The sequence below is a fragment of the Cherax quadricarinatus genome, chromosome 9, assembly GCF_038502225.1.
Source record: "Cherax quadricarinatus isolate ZL_2023a chromosome 9, ASM3850222v1, whole genome shotgun sequence".
Lineage (NCBI taxonomy): Eukaryota > Metazoa > Arthropoda > Malacostraca > Decapoda > Parastacidae > Cherax > Cherax quadricarinatus.
Genome location: NC_091300.1, coordinates 5,608,794 through 5,627,702, shown reverse-complemented (window position 1 = coordinate 5,627,702; position 18,909 = coordinate 5,608,794). Strand labels below are relative to the sequence as shown.

Here is an 18,909-nt window from a genome sequence, read left to right as displayed (position 1 = left end):
GAAGAGAAATATTAAAAATATTAGTCAGTGGCTCACAAAGTTCCATTTTGCACGCTTTAACCCCTTTCAGGGTCCACAGGTCCTCTCAGAGACTTGTTCTCAGGGTTTCCCAAATTTCAAAAAAAAAATTATTTTTTCTTATGAAAAGATAGAGAATGTTTTCCCGATCATAATGACACGAAAAGTATGAAATTTGATGGAAAACTTACGGAATTATGCTCTCGCAAAGTTAGCAGTCTTGACTATGTTTACGCATTGGCGATTTTGCCCACTTTGAGCCCTATTTTCGGCCAATTCCAATGTACTAGTCGACAAAAATCATAACTATTTCGCTAGAACTCCATTTTTTCTATCAAATGAGTACAAGAAACCACCAATTTGCCGATTTTGACTATCCAATACAGTGGTCAGAATTTAGCAATTTTGCCAATTTCACACAAATTTTAAAAGATGCCAATTTCCAAATAGGATCCAGAATAAACAAGAAAGACATTCCTGGCACTAAAATAACATTTCCTCTGTTTATTAGTCACGTCCCCACGCCCCTCTTACATTCTTTTGCTTTGCATTTTTAATTTTTATTCTCGCAAAAAATAGAAGATTTACTGTTATGCAGACTGCTGCATTAGTGTAGAAATGGTATAAATAATATCGGCACACTTGTGAAAGAATATTAGATTCGCCAGTTGATGTGTATTGGACGCTTAGCATGATTTGTTTACTTTTGAACTCTGGTAAAAATCGAACATTTCTGCTACTTTGAGCTCAATTTCAAGGTACTTTTCATTGTAAAACCAGTGAAAATCATCTCAATTTCTGTAATATGTCTTCCATTCTATACAATGAGACCAGGAAAACTAGAGTACAACAACAAATATCTTACGAAAATACAGTGCAAAGTCGCTGTTTTATTCCATAAACACGGTTAGTTTTTTTTTTCTCATTACACAGTGTGTGCTGCAGGATTTTTTTTATACTGCGCACAATGACCACATAGACCCATTCTTTCATATGTAGGCCTACCAGCTTTCTCTCACTAGATTTGAAGGCACTAGAATTTATGAGTACTAGTATGTCATGGACCCTGGTGTGTAAGCCATACTAGTACGGCCGAAACCCTGAAAGGGTTAACAACGCTTGAAAAAAGTTCATCAGGGCCCAGGGATTTGTTTTGCTTCAATCGGTCTATCTGTTTGATAACCATTCCTCTAGTGACTATGATATTGCATAATTTATCGTCTTCAAGACCACTATAAAAATTGATTACTGGAATATTGTTAGTGTTTTCCTGAGTGAAAATCGAGAGAAAAAAATTAAGAACAGAGCACATTTCATTCTCTTTGTCAGTAAGGTGCCCAGAGTTATTTTTAAGGGGACCTATCTCATCTCTAACTTTTGTTCTGTAAACTTGGAAAAAAAAATCTTTTTGGGTATGTTTTCGAATCCCTAGCAACTTTAATTTCATAGTACAGTGTAGCTTTTCTTATCCCCTTTTTAACATCCCTCTTGATGTCAATATACCGATTCGTAAGATGACCCTTGCCTCTTTTACTGCGCCTATAGATTCCGTTTTTCGGTCCTAAAAGATATTTGAGCCTGTTATTTATTCATTTAAATTAATTATAATTACCAGCTTATTTTAACTATATAGGAAATGTTAAAAGCAGGTGGGGATATAGTTTTGGAGTGGTTGGTGCAATTATTTAATAAATGTATGGAAGAGGGTAAGGTACCTAGGGATTGGCAGAGAGCATGCATAGTTCCTTAGTATAAAGGCAAAGGGGACAAAAGAGAGTGCAAAAATTATAGGGGGATAAGTCTGTTGAGTATACCTGGTAAAGTGTGGTAGAGTTATTATTGAAAGAATTAAGAGTAAGATGGAGAATAGGATAGCAGATGAACAAGGAGGCTTTAGGAAAGGTAGGGGGTGTGTGGACCAGGTGTTTACAGTGAAACATATAAGTGAACAGTATTTAGATAAGGCTAAAGAGGTCTTTGTGGTATTTATGGATTTGGAAAAGGCGTATGACAGGGTGGATAGGGGGGCAATGTGGCAGATGTTGCAGGTGTATGGTGTAGGAGGTAGGTTACTGAAAGCAGCAAAGAGTTTTTACGAGGATAGTGAGGCTCAAGTTAGAGTATGTAGGAAAGAGGGAAATTATTTCCCAGTAAAAGTAGGCCTTAGACAAGGATGTGTGATGTCACCGTGGTTGTTTAATATATTTATAGATGGGGTTGTAAGAGAAGTAAATGCGAGGGTCTTGGCAAGAGGTGTGGAGTTAAAAGATAAAAAATCACACAAAGTGGGAGTTGTCACAGTTGCTCTTTGCTGATGACAATGTGATCTTGGGAGATTCTGAAGAGAAGTTGCAGAGATTGGTGGATGAATTTGGTAGAGTGTGCAAAAGAAGAAAATTAAAAGTGAATACAGGAAAGAGTAAGGTTATGAGGATAACAAAAAGATTAGGTGATGAAAGATTGGATATCAGATTGGAGGGAGAGAGTATGGAGGAGGTGAATGTATTCAGATATTTGGGAGTGGACGCGTCAGTGGATGGGTCTATGAAAGATGAGATGAATCATAGAATTGATGAGGGGAAAAGGGCGAGTGGTGCACTTAGGAGTCTGTGGAGACAAAGAACTTTGTCCTTGGAGGCAAAGAGGGGAATGTATGAGAGTATAGTTTTACCAACGCTCTTATATGGGTGTGAAGCATGGGTGATGAATGTTGCAGCGAGGAGAAGGCTGGAGGCAGTGGAGATGTCATGTCTGAGGGCAATGTGTGGTGTGAATATAATGCAGAGAATTTGTGTTTGGAAGTTAGGAGGTGCGGGATTACCAAAACTGTTGTCCAGAGGGCTGAGGAAGGGTTGTTGAGGTGGTTCGGACATGTAGAGAGAATGGAGCGAAACAGAGTGACTTCAAGAGTATCAGTCTGTAGTGGAAGGAAGGCGGGGTAAGGATCAGCCTAGGAAAGGTTGGAGGGAGGGGGTAAAGGAGGTTTTGTGTGCGAGGGGCTTGGACTTCCAGCAGGCATGCGTGAGCGTGTTTGATAGGAGTGAATGGAAACAAATGGTTTTTAATACTTGACGTGCTGTTGGAGTGTGAGCAAAGTAACATTTATGAAGGGGTTCAGGGAAACCGGCAGGCTGGACTTGAGTCCTGGAGATGGGAAGTACAGTGCCTGCACTCTGAAGGAGGGGTGTTAATGTTGCAGTTTAAAAACTGTAGTGTAAAGCACCCTTCTGGCAAGACAGTGATGGAGTGAATGATGGTGAAAGTTTTTCTTTTTCAGGCCACCCTGCATTGGTGGGAATCAGCCAGTGTGATAATAAAAAAAAAAAAAAAAAAGGACTTTGTGGAAAATATGTATAGCATCATACTTCTTTATAACAAAAAAAAAAAATAACTATTGTTAGCTTTAGGACATTATGTAACTAAGTCGTTTCCCATTCTATGATGCTATAACACACAGTATACGTAACTACACCAGTTTTGAATTATCCACAAGACTAAAAATTTGCTTTTGGAGAAGAGGCATTCTATAAATGGCTGACATTCTGGCTAGGGGGCCTGGTGACTCATGAACATTATAGGTTTACTCTGCATCAGACACCTTTGAAGTTTCTACGAAAAGGTGCCTATGTATATGACCTGAACTTCAAAGTCTTGCCTACAATTGACTTGTTTGTTAATTTTGTCCAAACCAAATGTAGAGAAGATTTTCTCGATGAATGCTGAGCTTTGGAAGTGACTTAAAACAACTATAAAAAAAAAACCATAGCAGTTGGAACAGTCTACAGACTACCTCACACTAATACTTACACATTTATTGACAACTTAACCCTTTCAGGGTCCGTCCCGTAGATCTATGGCTTTACGTTCAGGGTCCAAACCGTAGATCTACGCCATGAGCTCAGCTCACTCTGATAAACTGTGAGTGGTACATTTGGGCCTAGATATGAGAGAATACATCTATGTGGTATGTGTGCACCACATAAAACACATCCTGCAGCACACTGTGTATAATGAGAGAAAAAAATGAAATCACGATTTTTCGATTAAAACAGCAACTTTGCAGTGTTTTTTCGTATGTTTTTTATAGTTGTATTTGCGATTTCTTGGTCTCATTGGATAGAATGGAAGACATATTACAGAAATAGAGATGATTTTGATTGGTTTTAGCACTGGAAATGGCTTGAAACTGAGCTCAAATTAGCAGAAATGTTAAATTTTTGCCGATATTCAAGAGTAAACAAACGACCTCACACGTCTAATACACGCCAGCTGGTGGGTCTAATATACATTCACAAATATGGTGATGATATTTATACAATTATTACAGTATTGCATAACAGTAAATCTTCTATTTTTTGATGTGAATAAAAATTCATTATGTGAATAAAAAATCAAAATGGAATTTATTTGTAAAGCCTCAAAACATAACTAATGAACAGAGGAAATGTTAGTTTAGTGCCAGGAATGCCTACATTGTTCATTCTGGACCCTATTTTGAAATTGGAATATTTTGAACTTTGTGTTAAATTGGCCAAATTAACAATTTCCGATCACTTTATTTTGTAGTTGAAACAGTTGACTTGGCGATTTCTTGTGCTCAATCAATAGAATAGAAGTAATACTAGTGAAATAGCTAAGAATTTGGTTGATTGGAATAATGTAATTGGCCTAAAATGGGAGTCAAAGTCGGCAAAATCGCCGATTCGTAAATATCTCTGACACATCAAAATTCGCGAGAGCATAATTTCGTCAATTTTCCACCAAATTTCGTACTTTTTGTTTTATTACCTTCACAAAAAGATTCTCTACGATTTCATAAGAAAAAATAACAAATTTTTTTTTTTGAAAATTCTTGGACACTGGTGCGTGACTCCAGATTTGGGCCTTGGACCCTGAAAGGGTTAAGAAACCCGATAACTTACTCGGAGATGAATAAACACCTGCTGCTTGCTGATGACTTTAATATGAATCTCATTAAAGCAGCTGACCTACAAGTAGCTGATTTCACAAACACTATGAGCAACTATTTGCTACTACCATCTATAACTAAGCCAACAAGAATCAGAGACAAGTGCCTCACTACTTGATCATATCTGGACCAATACTATATCTCCACTAAAAGCAGACATAATCACAGACAACACTACAGACCACTACCCAACTTTTCTCATAACCAATTTGGGTAGACTGCCTCAGGACTTGACTAAGATCTCTTTTCGACTAGATGATGAGTCATCAGTAAAAATTTTATTACTGCCTTGTGTAACACTGACTGGCTGGGTGAGTTAGCGGACAGCTACGATGTTGATGAATGTGTCAAAGTATTTCTACACAAAACCCATAACCTCCGTAATAGACATTGTCCAATAAAAACGAAGCAGATCTCAGCAAAAAAGACTAAACAACCCCTGGCTTACAAATAGTATACAGTAGGGCCCCGCTTCACGGCATTATGCTCTATGGTGTTCCGCTAATACGGACATTTCAGATTATGACCAAAATTTGCTATACGGCTGCCCCCACCTGACTTTCTAATAAAGTCACCACGCCCCACATAGTTTGTTTACATTCTCCATGAGCTCCGTAAGCACTACGTCTCTCCATTATGTCCGGAAACTCCAAAATTTCAAGTGTTTTTAAAAGTTTCCATATTTTATATAAGTAGACCGTTATTTAACACGGTCGTTACGTTCCTGAAAACACTGTGTAAGGTAAAACCGTGTTAGATGAACTGAAGAACTTATGGGAAAAATAGGATTAGATTCCTGTGAGCCCCAAAAAAGCCAAACAACTTTTTTAGGTCTCCACATCTTACAAAAATAAAAGTGAATGTAATTGTAGTTCATTGTTGTGATGTATTATGTTGCTTTTACTGTTTAAGACTACAAATGTAACAGAAATAATAGTATTTCTTACCTTAAATTGTGGGTGCTGGTGTTTGTGGATGATTGTGAAGAGAGTGGAAAGTTATGCTGTGGCCCTACTGGGCTGAGGTGGATGGTAGAGGTTCTGGTACTGAAGTTGATGGTTGTACTGAAGTGTCTAACTTTGTCATTAAGTCAGTCAAGTCGTTCAGTAAGTCAGTCAAGTGATTCAGTAAGTCGGTCAAGTTATTCAGTAAGTCAGTCAGGTGATTCAGTAAGTCAGTCAGGCGATTCATAAGTTAGTCAAGACGTTCAGTAAGTCAGTCATTCAGTAGGTCAGTTAGTCACACAAACTTGTGTTTACCTCTTTATGTGTACAAAGTAACACTTCATTATGGCCACAGGATGTCTTGTCTAATATGTTTCCTTTGTTAATTCTAAGATTTAAATGCTTATTACACTTTTTCTTGCCACTTTGAGCAACACTGGTATGCCTACTGGGTGTCCTGATTGCTTGGCAGATACAAGATATAGCAATTAAAAGATCAAAACACAATTCACAATCACAAGCTTGTAGCAGAGAAGTTGGACTGGACATGTATGAAGTATGGGATGGTGGGGTGGTGTCGGGGGGTGGCTGGGGACGGCGGGTGGTCTCCCCGCAGATCCACAACAAGGTAGCTGCTTGAGGAAAAGGGAAGTTTTTTTTTCCTTCCCGCAAACTGAACCGTGTTAAATTCATCTTACAACGTGTTACATAAAATTGTGCCGCAATTCTTCAATCGTGCTATATCCAAATCGTGCCAAATAAACTCTTGCTAAGTGACGGTCTACTGTATACTCTGATGAATATACTTATGTATACCTGTATCTAAATAAACTTACACACTGTGCTGATGTGCAGATACACATTAAAATCACTAAGAGTGTCTTATGTCTCTAGATGCCATGTTAGTAATGATTAATAATAATAATCAATAATAATCACTGAGTCTCATTAAATGTCATATAATACATTACTATACACATTTTCATTACTCCATCTGATAATTTTTTTCAAAATTATGTAATAAACATGATACGTAACATATAAAGATGATAAATGCACCCCACAGTACAATAAATAAATGTAAATATGAGATGTGGTAGCCAGACGACTTATACGAGTGACAGCAAGAATGTTTTCTCTAGTCCAACATAAGAGAAAATGTGTTACTGGGGGTAACTGTAGAAAATTATTCCTTTCTTATGCCTTCACTCAGAGCGTCATTTCTTCTAAAAATGGTGTTACATGAGAATGGTAGTGTTCCTCTTTATTTATTCTACTGTATCAGCGTAGAGACAGCTTGTACGCGATGTAACTTGTACACAAACCAGACGTGTTTGCCTGGTTTGTTTACATAACTCCACGCCTGTCCTCTCTTGTGTACTCATTTTCTCTCTCTCTCTGTCTGTCTCTCTGTCTCTCTCTCTGTCTCTCTGTCTCTCTCTCTGTCTCTGTCTGTCTCTCTCTGTCTCTCTCTCTGTCTCTCTGTCTGTCTCTCTCTGTCTCTCTCTCTGTCTCTCTCTGTCTCTGTCTCTCTCTCTCTCTGTCTCTCTCTCTGTCTCTCTCTCTCTGTCTCTCTCTCTGTCTCTGTCTCTCTCTCTCTGTCTCTCTCTCTCTGTCTCTCTCTCTCTGTCTCTCTCTCTCTCTCTCTCTCTCTCTGTCTCTCTGTCTCTCTCTCTCTGTCTCTCTCTCTCTGTCTCTCTCTCTCTCTCTCTCTCTCTGTCTCTCTCTCTCTCTGTCTCTCTCTCTCTCTCTGTCTCTCTCTCTCTCTGTCTCTCTCTCTGTCTCTCTCTCTGTCTCTCTCTCTCTCCCCCATTCATTTTATCTCGTTTACTCACCTCTGACCATACATTAAGACTACAAATATTTTAAGGTAAGTAATGAGTGAATTGTATAAGCATTTTATCGCTCTGGGACGCTTAAATGTCATAGAATATTACGTGTGGGTGGGGTGGCTTCGTATGGTAGCCTGGCTGGCTACCATACATACCAAACTTGTTTTCTTAAAATAAATACTACTCATCTCATCCTAGATTAAAACTACAAATATTTTAACGTAAGTAATGAGTGTACTATATGTGTATTTTACTTTTTTTAATGCCAAGTTCTATTGCTAACTTAATACAGTGGACTCCCAGTTATCGGCTGTAATCTGTTCCAGAAGGTCGGCTGATAACTGAAGTGGCCAATAACCGAATTAATATTTCCCATAAGGATTAATGGAAATACAATTAATCCATTCCAAACAAAAATATTGACAAAAATTTTTTTTTTAACAATTATGTAAGTATTACACACCTTTATTGAAGGTTAATGCTGGCTTCTGGAAGATAGGAGGAAAGAGGGAAGGGGAATCCCCCTCCATGAAGACTTTAGGTAGCAAAGCCTTCTCTGGGGTTACTTCCCTTCTGTCTTTTATTGCCACTAGGACCAGCTTGAGAGTCGCTGGACCCTGGTCTCGCAAAATAACTGTCCAGAGTGCTCTGTTTCTGGCGTCTAAGATTTTCCTGAAGTGGGACAGGGTTTTGTCACTAAACATGTTGCAGATATGGCTTGTTTAAGCTTTGTCAGGGTGGTGTTTCTCTACAAAAGCTTGCACCCTAGTCCACATTGCACACACCTCTTTAATCTCTGAAGAAGGCACCTCCTTCACTCCCTCTTCTCTGAAGCAAGTTCCTCAGCTGCATTCTGTTGCTGTTCAAGATGAAGCTCTTGCAGCTCTTCAGTGGTTAGCTCTTCCCTGTGGTCCTCCACCAACTCTTCCACATCCTCGCCACTCACCTCCAACCGCAGGGACTTCCCCAGTGCCACAGAGTCCACAGGGTCGGCAGAGTCAGGGTCAGCCTCAAACCCTTCAAAATCCCTTTTGGACACAGTCTGGCCATAGTTTTCTCCAAGCAGAGTTCAAAGTCTTGGAAGTCACTCCCTCCCAAGCCTTACCTATAAGGCTTATGCAATGGAGGATAGTGAAGTGATTCCTCCAGAACTGTCTTAGGGTCAACTGAGTGTCCGAGGTCACTTCAAAGCACTTTTGAAACATTGCTTTTGTGTAGTTTTTTTGAAGTTAGAAATGACCTGGAGGCAAGAACTTCACTGTGATGAAACTGAAGTCCCTAAACACTTGGTCTTGCAAGCCTGGAGGATGTGCAGGAGCATTGTCCAGTAACAGGAGGCACTTAAGTGGCAATTTCTTTTCCACTTGGGCCAAACACATCATTAACTCACTCTTTGAAAATTTGCCTTGTGACCCATGCCTTATGATTAGCTTTCCACATCACACACAATCTATTCTTCATGACATTGTTTTTCTTGAACACTCTGGGATTTTCTGAGTGATACACGAGTAAAGGCTTCACTTTGAAATCCCCTCTTGCATTACCACACAACAAAAGAGTAAGCCTGTCTTTCATAGGCTTGTGTCTTGGCAGTGCCTTTTCCTCCTGGGTAATGTAGGTCCTGTTTGGCATTTTCTTCCAGAACAGGGCTGTTTCGTCACAATTGAACACATGTTGGGGTTCGAATCCTTCAGCCTTTACATAGTCCTGGAATTCGTGAACATACTTTTCAGCTACACTTTTGTCAGAACCTGCAGCCTCACCATACCTTACAACACTGTGTATGCCACTACGCTTCTTAAATCTATCAAATCATCCTTTGTTGGCCCTAAATTCACAAACTGCAGCACTTGCTCCAGGCATTTTCTTTGCAAGATCCTCGTGCAACTGCTTTGCCTTCTCACAAATGATCGACTCCACAACACTGTCTCCCACTAATTCTTTTTCCTTAAGCCACAATAATAATAACTTTTCCATCTCTTCCATTATTGGTGGCCTTTGTTTAGTTAGAAAAGTTGCTCCTTTTGCAATGTTAGCATCTTTGATTTGTTCTTTCTTTGCCAGGATGTATGTAATTGTTGATTTATTCTTGCTGTACATCCTGGCAAGTTCCACCACCTTCATACCACTCTCAAACTTGTCTATCATTTCACGCTTAAATTCCCTGGTGTTTCTTGCTTTCTTTACCACAGTAACTTTACTAGGAACTTTCTTTGGAGCCATCTTTACTTATTTCACAGTTGCACTGCAAGAAAAACCACTAAAAACAATGGTAAACAAGCAAAATGTTTGGATGTATGAGCAGAAGCTTCCTCAGCCACCAAGAGACAAAGCCAAACTGAAGCGCAAGCTGCCCCAGCCGGCGGATGGACGCATCCAAAACAGCCGATAACCGGGCGCCAAAAAACCCGCCGATAACCAAACGGGCCGATAACCGGGGGTCCACTGTATATGTTAGTGTAAATTTGTTATCTAGTATTTCTATACATTTGTAAGTGGTAAAAAGGGCGTTTCACTTTATGGCAATTTCTGCTTTACGGCAGTAGCCTGGAACCTAACCTGCCGTGTAAGTGGGGCCCTACTGTACTTAAATCTGTCTATAAAAAAAATCTACAGTATATGAAAAAAATTCAGACAGGATCTAATAACAAAAGAGCTAACTAAACAATATACCTCAATACTTGCTTATCTAATACGAAAGTCCAAACAAATGTACGTATTACGTAAGCAGATTTAATTAAATGAAAGGCAATACAAGAGACCTGGGAAAAAACTCTGAAATTTTGGGCTCTAGAAAACTGTGTATCTAGAAATAAGAGATTAGTTTGGCGAACCCAGACAAACCACACATACAGCCTATAGACACTGCCAGCAAACTTGATGTCTTCTTTTCTACTATAGGATCAAAGCTAGCAAGCAAAATCCCAAATGCAAATACTCGGCCTTAAAACTACTGCACTGGTACTCTCTATATATAGCACCAGCGAATCCTACTGAAGTCTCGCTAATAATTAAATCATTAATAAACAAGGCAGGAGACCTAAATAACTTGCCACCAATCATGTCTAAAAAAAAAAAAAAGCAACTCCTGTGCTGTCCCCCCATTATTGCAACACTATTTCACAAATCTGTTGAATCTTCAACATTCCCATCCATACTCAAGACAGTAAGGGCCACCCTGATCCTCAAAGGAGGTGATCCTACAAAACTAAATAACTACAGACCATATCTAGCTTGCCTTTACTCGAAAATTTTTGAAAAAATAATACATAAACAAATCTATTCCTATCTCATAACTTATTGAACCCCCTGACAGTTTGGGTTTAGGCCGAAAAAAGCATGAATGAGGCAATTATTCAAATGCTTGAATTACTTGGGAAAAAAATGAAAATCCTCTGGAGCTCTTCATAGACCTACGGAAAGCATTTGATACAGGAAACCACAATATGTATCTTGCACCTAGAAAACTAGAGGTGAGAGGGAGATTATTTCCCAGTAAAAGTAGGCCTTAGACAGGGATATGTGATGTCACCATGGTTGTTCAATATATTTATAGAGTTGTAAGAGAAGTGAATGCTCGGCTGTTGGCAAGAGGTGCGGGGTTGATAGATAAAGAATCTAACACAGTGGGAGTTGTCACAGTTGCTCTTTGCTGATGACACTGTGCTCTTAGAAGATTCTGAAGTGAAGTTGGAGGTTGGTGGACGAGTTTGGTAGGGTGTGTGTTACAAAAAACGCGATTCTAAAAGCTTAGAGATCTCCAGTGAATACTAGAAAGGACTGCCCTTCTAGCATCCAGCCTGTTACTGGGTTTTCGTAACAATTAGTCAGTATCCTTGTCCAATTATCCATTAGAATTCAGTATGATTCAATAGTGCTTCAGGATTACAACTGGTAGGCTACTAACTAGAGAAATTAAAATTTAATAAATTTATTAATAATTAAGTTGTCTAGGCGTATATCAAATTAAATTAAATTAATCACAGTAAGTAAGTAAGTTTATTCAGGTATACACAAATACAGTTACATAGAATTATCATACATAGCAGCATATGTGTAGAGAACCTAGGATAACCCAAAAAAGTCAGACAGAGTGACTTATTTCCATTAATCACTTCTCTCGTGTACAATATTATTGTGCTGAAAGCACATATCACATTTACAATTCTTAAGTACCGTCTGGTACATTAACATTGAATAATACAATATACAAATAAGTTTGTGTGTAAGTGCTCTAAGTAGTTCGCTATGTCTCACGACTCGACTAGACTTAAACAAGTGATTGACAAAGTCCTCAAATAAACTAACTTCTTGACCAACTGGCAATCAGAACAGTCTGCTTGAACAATAAAAAGAATGCTAAGCCCAATAGCAATATAACAAGCAACTGCGACACAATCAGGATCAAGGAGATAATATAACGACACTAAGTAGGGACCATCAGCAGATCCTCCACAAAAGTCACCAAGCTCCCATAATACTGAATCTAAGTTCAGCATAAGAAAATCACCGACTGTGATAGTACACAGATACCAGTACAAATTAGGTCAGAAGCTACAGCTCAGGACCTGAGTTGCTCAGAGTGTCTATGCAACACACAACCTCAGTACAACGTCGAAAATCACAAAGTCTATACAATGTTCTGTGAACAGAGTCCCACAGAACCTACAAGAATAATAATGAGACAGAGACGATCTTCCAACAAGAGCCAATAAGGGAGATTTAGGCACTTGTCAGGAATACGTCCAACCACCAAGAGAGTCTAGACCAGACTGAATACTTCAGGCGAGGTGAGAACATGCCCCCCACGCCCAGCAACAGAAGCTGGCAGAGTAACGAGCCACAAGCGATAATTACAGTAGTTAAACAATCAAGATGAACTTTGAGCACATAGTATATGTATTACATCCTACCTAACAAAAGTAACTAAGACAAATAATAATATAAAGTCATATATTTACGATTTAGCTATCGCAAATAAAAGCAATATAAAATTATATGAAAAGGTAATATACATTATATATATATATATACATCATATACATTGTAACCCATTCAGGAGTTGCAACAGTGTGATAGAAGGAAATTAAAAGTGAACATAGGGAAGAGTAAGGTGATAAGGAAAACAAAATAACTTGGGTAACGGAAGATTGGATATCAGATTGGAGGGAGTGGACATGTCAACAGATGGGTCTATGAAGAATGAGGTGACTCATAGAATTGGCGAAGGGAAAAAGGTGAGTGGTGCACTGAGGAGTCTGTGCAGACAAAGAACTTTATCAACGAAAGTAAAGAGAGGAATGTACGAGAGTATAGTTATACCAACGCTCTTGTTTGGGTGTGAGGCATGGGTTGTAAATGCTGCAACAAGGAGAAGGCTGGAAGCAGTGGAAATGTCATGTCTGAGGGCAATGTGTGGTGTGAATATAATGCAGGGAATCTGTAGTTTGGAGATTAGTAGATGTGGGATTACCAAAATTATTATCCAGAGGGCTGAGGAGGGGTTATTGAGATGGTTTGGACATGTAGAGAGGATGGAATGAAATAGAATGACTTCGAGAGTGTATAAATCTGTATTGGAGAGAAGGTGGATTAGGGGTTGGTCTAGGAAAGGTTGGGGGGAGGGGGTAAAGGAGGTTTCATGCGCGAGGGGCTTGGACTTCCAGCAAGCCTGCGTGAGCTTATGTATTTTTTTATTTTTTTATTTAGACATGATACATAGTTGTACAAAGAAATATAACGATTGGGTGTACATGCCAAAAGCCCCTTGTATGCAGAGCATTATGGGCAGGCTTAAAATTAACTTAATCTTAACTTAGCAATGATATATTCGGTGGTAAAAATTACAGTAAACAAATTACAACATGAAGTACAAATGAGTATTTCAAATAAGAAGTATTAAAGTTGTACAAATTTGTAGCATAACAATGTATAATATAATCCAATCAAATCAAGTAAAATCAATGATTTGTAGTGCAGAAACAGGTTATATGGTCATTAGACGAGTTACTGTGCATTCAAGAGAATGGAGTATTCTATTAGGTAATGTAATTAAAAAACAAACGGTTTGATAGGGTCACAGATTATACATTTGATATAGTTATTCAGTATTTATTTAGTTGTGGGTGAGTAAGTGGTTTTTTAAGAAGTCTTGAATTGATAAGCAGACAGTATTTCTTTTATATTCACAGGTAATGAATTCCAGATTTTTGGGCCTTTTATGTGCATTGAGTTTTTACATAGTGTGAGATAGACATTGGGAACATCAAAGAGTGATCTATGCCTTGTGTTATGGTCATGTGTTCTGTTGAGGTTGCTAAGGAGAAGTTTGAGGGGAGGGTTTATATCTGAGTTTAGTGTTCTATGTATGTAGTAGGCACAACAATAAGTACGGATGTTTTGTACGGTGAGTAAGTTTAGAGTTTTGAATATTGGTGGAGTATGCTGCCTGGAGTGGGAATTTATCGTTCTGACTGCAGCCTTTCATTGGGTAATTAACGGTCTGAGATGATTTATTGTTGTTGAGCCCCATGCACAAATTCCATAGGTGAGATAGGGATAAATGAGCGAGTGATATAGGGCCAGGAGGGCTGACTGTGGAATATAGTACCATATTTTCGATAGTATGCCTACGGTCTTGGAGATTTTCTTGGAAATTTGTTTTACATGTGTTTGAAATTTGAGTCTATTATCAAGGTGGATTCCTAAGAATTTTCCTTCTGTGAGCTTTGTGATAGGAGCGAATGGAGACAAATGGTTTTTAGGACTTGACGTGCTGTTGGAGTGTAAGCGAGGTAACATTTATGAAGGTATTCAGGGAAACTGGCAGGCTGGACTTGATTCCTGGAGATGGGAAGTACATTCCGGCACTCTGAAGGAGGGGTGTTGATGTTGCAGTTTTATAACTAGTGGAAACATGCCTCTGGCAAGACAGTGATGGAGTGAATGATGAAAGTTTCTTTTTCGGGCCACCCTGCCTTGGTGGGAAATGGCCGATGTGTTAATAAAAAACAAAAAAAAAAAAGAGCATTACGGGGGTCAGAGGACACTGTTACCTAAATTCTTATCTTAGTGGTAGACACCAGTATGTATACACAAATGGCATGACCTCCAATACTCAGCCTGTAGTTGTTGGAGTGCCACAGGAAAGTGTCCTAGGTCCTCTACTCTCTTTTTATGTACATCGATGACCTCACAAAGGCATAGCGACTCCTTAAACTAGTTCTATTCGTAGATGACACCATGTACGTCTTCTCCCACCCAAACCTGGCTATACTTAGTAACACTAAATGGTGAGCTACTTAAAATATCAAGCTGGATGACAACCAATAAACTTACTCTTAATATATCAAAACCTACTTCATTCTTTTTTGGAAACATAGCATTAAATATCCAGCTAAACATATCGATAAATGGTTCCCCCATTACAAGGCACACTGAGGGCAGATTTCTAGGTCTCCACCTTGACTGTAATCTTAAATTTCAGACCCACATCCAGCATATAAGTAAGAAAGTTTCCAAAACAGTAGATATCCTTTCCATGATACAATACTATGTACCCCAAAGGGTGCTCCTTACTTTATATCACTCTCTAATATACCCTTACCTCACCTATCGTATTTGTGCTTGGGGATCTACCACGGCCAATCACCTTAAACTTATAATAACCCAACAAAAAGTGGCAGTGAGGATGATCACAAACTCCTGTGCCAGACAACACACCCCACCACTCTTCAAAAGCTTGAACTTACTTAATATACAAAATATACACACTTATTATTGTGCCTACTATATATACAGAACATTAAACTCCAATATCAGTCCTCCACTCAAACGTTTCCTAAACAGCTTCAACAGAACACATAGGCATAACACGAGGCACAAACACTTTTTGACATCCCTCGTGTCCATCGCATACTATGCAAAAAATGCAGTACACATAAAGGGCCTGAAGATCTGGAACTCTTTACCAAAAGCAGCAAGAGGTCCCCTGCCCACAAATCAATTTAGGACTATACTCAAAAATCACCACATCTCTCAATAACGACCATACCCACACTATGCTAAACTCTAACCGAATTTAAAGCAACTCCCCCGAATATTTTATTATCCCTTAACTATTAAGCCAAACTTAAAAATGTATGTTTGTGTCATAAATTGTACTACCTCATATTAATAATAGAGTAAAATATTGAATATTTGTAATCTACCACTCTTCACCTGTCTAGACTTAGATAGTCCTTAAGTGTAGACAGGTGAAGTCTAGGTTAAGTCTACCTGAAATGCCTCGGCATGATAGTGACGTTCTTTGTACCAATCAAATTATGAAATGTAAACACACATTATAACCTTAGCAAAGAAATAGTTTTGATTTTATTTTGAAGTAATTGAAGTAGGACTTTCCATAAGCTGCCATTATTTTTTTGCAGGTTTGTCTATTAGTAGTCTATTAGGTTATTTTACAATAAGATATTTTCCCCAAAAACCTCAGTTTTCCCCATTTTTGCCCCCCCCCCTTTTTTTTTTTTTTATGCATTTTTTTTAATCTCAGGTGGGCTGGATTTTTAAGTGTTCATTTATGCCAACCCAGACCTAAGGAACTTAATTGGTATACTGAAATTCCCACCAGGAGTGGAAGGTGTGAGAATAGAAAATAAATGATCACTGCAGTAAATTATTACAATACAGTAGACTGTTGATTACCACAGAAGATACGTTCCTGAAAATGCAGTGTTAGACGAATCCATGTTAAACGAACTGAAGAACTTCTGGGAAAAATAGGGTCATGTTCCTGGGACTCCCCCCTCCCCCCCCCCCCAAAAAAAAAAGCCAGACTTCTTTTTTTTTCTCTCCAAATCTTGTGAAAATAAAAACAATACTGAAATTGTTGGTCATTGTCATTATGTATTATGTTTTTTCTGTTGGTTAAGGGTACAAATGGAACAGAAATAATAATTCTTACCTTAATATGAGGTTGCTGGTGTTTGTCGATTGTGAAGGGAGTGGAGAGGAATGCCGTGGCCCTATTGGGCGGAGGTGGATGGTTCTTGTCAGCTGAGGTGGATGGTAATCAAGTCAGTAGGTCAGTCTAATCCAATCAGTAAGTCAGGTCAGTCAAGTTGGTCAATTCACAAATAGACCTAATTATTGTATGGGATGTGTATGTACTGAACACTTGGACTGGGGTGGCAGGTAAGGAAGCTAGGCCTTCACTGCAAAGACTGGACTGAATCAGACTGGCTACCCAAGATCCAACTACACAGGGGAAAAATCCTTCACCACCTGGAGTGGTACTCAACTTTTTTCCCCTGCCCAGAAGTGGAACCATGTTTGTTGAACTTTACAGGGTGTTAATCAAAAGTATGCTGCAATAGTGTAATGGAAAATGTAGTAAAGGAATCAATGTTAATTGATGGTCTACTGTATATTATTATTACATTTATGGCGTGAATGTTCAACCCACAAGGATCGTACAGCATCAGGAGAATGGACAATAAGAAGATTCAATCCAAGGAGGGATAGCTCCAGTTCTTAGGATCAAGAACCAAACCCTTCATTGGCAGCAAGGCACCTCCCTAGCAAAGTGCTATGGAGGAAGAACCAATAGAAATATCTGTACCTGAGAGAGTAGGGGTCCAGAAACACTGGAGTTGAAAATTTTTTAAAGTGTGGCCAGCAGTAACAGCCTGGTTGATCAGACCCTGATCCACCATGAGGCCTGGTCCCAGACCGGACCACGGGGGCATTGACCCCCGAAACTCTCTCCAGGTAAGTAGACGAGTGAGAAATTGGTATCTGCAAGAGTCGATGTAACTTTTCCCAGAGTATTATTATTATTATTATTATAATCAAAAAGAAGCGCTAAGCCACTTTCCCAGAGTAGATGACAAGTTGAAATCTCTAGCAAAATGAGCTATATAGGTGAGATGCAATGAAGGATTGCATGTCTGTTAGAAAAAGGTATGGAGAGAGAAAAGGTATAGACCATTTACCACATGTCCCAATAGATACTGCAATATAGGGAAGTGAAGTATGATTGGAAAATAGAATGCAAATATCATTGTACACTAGAAACTCACTTCCATTTTAAGACTTGCCAGAATAAAGATCAAGTGATTGTAAAAGAACATAGAGATAAGAAATCCAGCTGTTAAGTAATTTAGGTTCTTGCAGAAACTACTTGTTGGGAAGACCTGAAAATCAAGATTTGGACCTCCCTGATACCCAGTTTCCTCTAATAATCCATTGCACTGAAGAAAATAAGAATGGAGGAATACTGCAGAAGGCCTACTGGCCCATGTAAGGCAGGTCCTTATCAAAATGACCTCTACCTAAAGCTACCCAAATGACCTCTACCTAAAGCTACCCAATTGTAGTGACATTAATATTGTAGAGGGTAGATAGTGACTATAAGGTGGTCGAAAAAATCTGGGGGTGAGGGCTGCAGAGGCAATTGATTTTTGCGAGATATTGTCCTGTGTTCCTAAAAATTATGATAATCAGGAGCTAAGTGTAAAAGGGTTGTGAAGCAGATGTAGTTCATTAAACATTTTATTATTTATACAGTGGACCCCCGCATAACGATATTAATCCGTGCATGAGAGCTCATTGTTATGCGAAATTATCGTTATGCGAATGAATTTTCCCCATAAGAAATAATGGAAATCAAATTAATCCGTGCAAGACACCCAAAAGTATGAAAAAAAAATTTTACCACATGAAATATACATTTTCCTACACACAAAGAGAAGGATACATGCACAGTATATATTGTGCATGTACTACTCTACTAAATGAAGAATAAATGACACTTACCTTTATTGAAGATGCAGCAATGACTGATGAGACACTGTGTCCTGGGAGTGCCTTTTCCTCCTGAGTACTGTAGGTCCTGTTTGGCATTTTCTTCCAGAACAGGCCTTATCACACTGTGTATGCCACTACGATTCTTAAATCTCTCAAACCAACCTTTGCTGGCTTTAAATTCACCAATATGAGCACTAGTTCCAGGCATTTTTCCCTGTTCACCTGGGTGTTAGTGGACTGGTGTGGGTTGCATCCTGGGAGACAAGATTAAGGACCCCAATGGAAATAAGTTAGACAGTCTTCAATGACACTGACTTTTTTGGGTTATCCTGGGTGGCTA

General features: G+C 38.9%; 1 protein-coding gene across 7 annotated transcripts in view; it reads left to right on the top strand.

Annotated features, from left to right (window-relative positions):
* The window catches only part of LOC128685977 (ankyrin-1), a 111,163-nt gene that overhangs the window by 76,272 nt on the left and 15,982 nt on the right, over nucleotides 1-18,909 (top strand). The window lies entirely within an intron of this gene.